The sequence below is a fragment of the Carassius carassius genome, chromosome 37 (genome assembly GCF_963082965.1).
Source record: "Carassius carassius chromosome 37, fCarCar2.1, whole genome shotgun sequence".
Lineage (NCBI taxonomy): Eukaryota > Metazoa > Chordata > Actinopteri > Cypriniformes > Cyprinidae > Carassius > Carassius carassius.
In genome coordinates this window covers 838,732-841,964 of record NC_081791.1, presented here as the reverse complement: position 1 = coordinate 841,964, position 3,233 = coordinate 838,732, and the positions used below count along the sequence as shown (strand labels likewise).

General features: G+C 43.1%; 1 non-coding gene and 1 pseudogene across 1 annotated transcript; both read right to left on the bottom strand.

The window, feature by feature from the left end:
• Positions 1-1,092: 1,092 nt before the first annotated feature.
• LOC132118758 (U1 spliceosomal RNA) lies at positions 1,093-1,251 on the bottom strand. Its single transcript, XR_009425983.1, has one exon. It is a non-coding gene; the product is annotated as a U1 spliceosomal RNA (small nuclear RNA).
• A 254-nt stretch (positions 1,252-1,505) lies between these two features.
• Positions 1,506-1,685, bottom strand: LOC132118858 (U2 spliceosomal RNA; annotated as a pseudogene).
• Positions 1,686-3,233: the final 1,548 nt, after the last annotated feature.

The window sequence follows — 3,233 nt, the reverse complement described above, 5'->3', positions numbered from 1 at the left end:
TGAAGGTATCTAACTTAGGCCCTGGAATCCGATTGTTTGATGGGAACTCTCCAAGCGCAATTCCAGATGCCATCTTCTTCATCTTCATTTTCACCATTTCAACAGAAAATATAGAGAACTGTCTTACAAGCATCAAACCTTTGCCAGAAATCTTGCAAAAAGGAAGCACATTTATAACTTACATCAAAGCCTTGTTCAGGGGTAGTGTCATTAAACAGTTCAATTCTGTGGGTTTTTGAAATTAAGGGTTTCCTGGATTAGCTTCCTGGAGAAAAGTCAAGACGTGACATCCCCAGGAGCTTGCCATCCACCTGTTTAAAACGAAAGCGCATGCTGGGGTGCCTCCGCACATCGGTATGGGTAGCCAACATGATAGAGGCACAAACAGCCTAAAAAGCTTAAAACAACAATAAATACAATAATAAATAATCAAGTAAATAATTAAAATACCTTACATTAAAACTTGTTGGATCCTGAAGAAGCAGAGTTCAATGTACCTCTTAAAAGTTGTGTGACTCAGGATATAAAAAGATCTCGAGCCAGGAAACATCCAAGAGGCGATCGCAGTCTCAACCGTCCAACCAGACATGTGATCTTAGCCAAAAAGCAGAGAAGCGATGCTGATATGATGCAGCAGGGAGTTCAGCTCGGCCTGTGCACAGGCTCAGTCTTTGGTCAGGCGAAAAAGGTCGCTGCGACTGGCCACTTGGCACAGTAAGCAGAAAATCTTTTAAAAAAGACAATCAAACAAACATGAAAACAGCAACATCTAGGCTACAGTCAGTCCAGTCAACTTGCAAAGTGAGGTCTGTGATAAATTTGTACTAAACCACCCACCAGGGGCTGATTTTTCAATAGCGTAAGTGACTTTGTTTCACACATGAATGCACAACACATACCCAGCATACGACAGAACTCCTCATACTGAATAGCTCTCTGGATCATTTAGCACCCAAAAAGAAAAAGAGATGAAGAACGATTTGTGAAATAAAAATAATTATATATATATATATATATATATATATATATATATATATATATATATATATATATATAGGGAAAAAACCTTCAGTTTTGTATCACCAGCAATTGCAGGGGAGAGTGCAGTCCCCCACTTCCATAAATTATGCAGTCAAGATTCCCACATTTGGGGAATTCGCAGGGGTCAGCATGGCCCAGAGTGCAATGGATTAGCCTCACTCTTTGTAAATAGCCTTCTTGATCATGGTGTCTCCCCTGCCAGGTAAGTATGAAGGCCCAGCCAGCCAGTCAGAGGTACGATTTCCATCTCTACCATCCTCCTCAACGGTGGCCAACACTGGTTTTAGATGACTCCCTTTAACCAAAGACACCTGATTTAATGCATCAACTCATGAAAGACTCCAAGACCTCCGGTGGGTGCATCAGAGGAAAGATCACAATAAATGGCAACCACGGCATCTGTAAGGGCAGAGCTCATTACTTGATATGCTATTCGTCAAAAATATGTGGCAGACCCCAAAAAGGGGAAGCACGCCATTCGTGGAGATACTGCAATACTAGGTCGATGCATGGAGTGGATGGAGCAAGCCCCGACTCCAGCTCCATGATCCAAAAAATCCATTTAATATATAGTCCCCAGATGGGGGACATATCAGATATTAAACTGATGACAACAAATTCACAGGTTAACCACTTGAAACAAAAGCATACACATTTTCACTTTGAACATATAGGTCCCAAGCCTACAGAACTCAAAAATCGCTCTGAACTCAAAAATTATTTCATATAAAGTGAAAAAGCAACCCATTACAATCAGCACCTCATAACCAGGCCTAGATCTTTAATTCCCAAAACTTTATCCCACCCCTACCCAAGGGAGTACCCCATACAGCCCTTATTTAATACTATCCCCCCACCCAGTGCTTGCCCCCTTCCACGTTCTCTTTATCTTCATAGCCCTCCTCATTACTATCTTGATCCGTAGAGTTCTGACTTACAGAGTCCTCCAATTTACTGTATTTGCATTTTGCAATTTACCCACTATGAACTCTCCCTCGTTGGTGGGCTCCTTATCCACCTCCAACACATCAGAAAGAACCTCTGTGAAGTCCAAATCTGTCCATCCCAGAGACGGATTAAGCAGCTCTTCCGATCCCACTTCTTTAACCCCCTTTCCATCTAGGGACAAAGCTATCAGATCCCCCATGGCTCCATCTGCTTGTTCCTTCACACTAGCACACTCCTGACTTGATGCACTCCTACTTCCCTGATCATTTGCACCTGTCGTTTGTTGAAGATGCCCCTCTCGTTCTGCTGGTAAACTGCTGAGAATGGCATCCAGGTCTGCCTGCAGATCATCACCCTCCTTCTATATGCTTGCATATGACTTGTTTCTTGATGGACAGGTACCGTAAAGGTGATCGGGCTTGCCGCAGATGCTACAGAGCTTTGGTGCAGGGCAGGCCAAAGCAATGTGGTCTGCCACCCCTCAAAAATGACAATGCTGTCCTTCACAGTCTGTTTCAACATGGCCTTCTCCTCCACATCTCCTGCAATATATGGGCAGCCCAGGGTAGTAAAGGAAACCCCTGTTAGGCCCAATGGAAATGGACCTTGGTAGGTGCACTAGACTTCCAAGGACTGATGAATCCACCCGGAGCTTCACAAAAAAACACCTCATTCCAGTCCAGATCCCAAACCGATCCCTCACACACTCACCTCCTTTCACAGCCTCAAAGTGCCTCTCAAGGAAATCATTACCTCCGCATCCAATATAAAAGGATTATACAAATGGATTGTGAGAGGTAAGTAATCCTGTGCAAACAAAGGGAGCAAACACAATCCTTCCAACAGCTTGTGCTTTTTCTTCCCCCAAGACTAAAAAAAAAAAACTTCACGCAGTTCGTTACATTGAAGAAGGTCAGGTCCATAAATCCTATTGTTTTAAAGTCCTGAAGACAGAACACTGATGAGACTGCTACATTAAAAACTCCTTTCAAGATGACCACGACCACAGATTCCCTCCTGAAGTTTTACTTTACAGACCGGACTCATCCTGAAGCACTTGAATCTGTACAATATTCATCAACCGCGCCATCATGGCCAGCAAAGTAACATCTCTTAACATAACATATTAGCAACATAGCCATCAAAAATGTAAATGTAAGGTCTGCTGGACGAGCTTTCTGGAAAAGTCTATACGGGACATACCCATGAGCTTTCATTCAACCTCCTTGAATAAAAAGCGCACG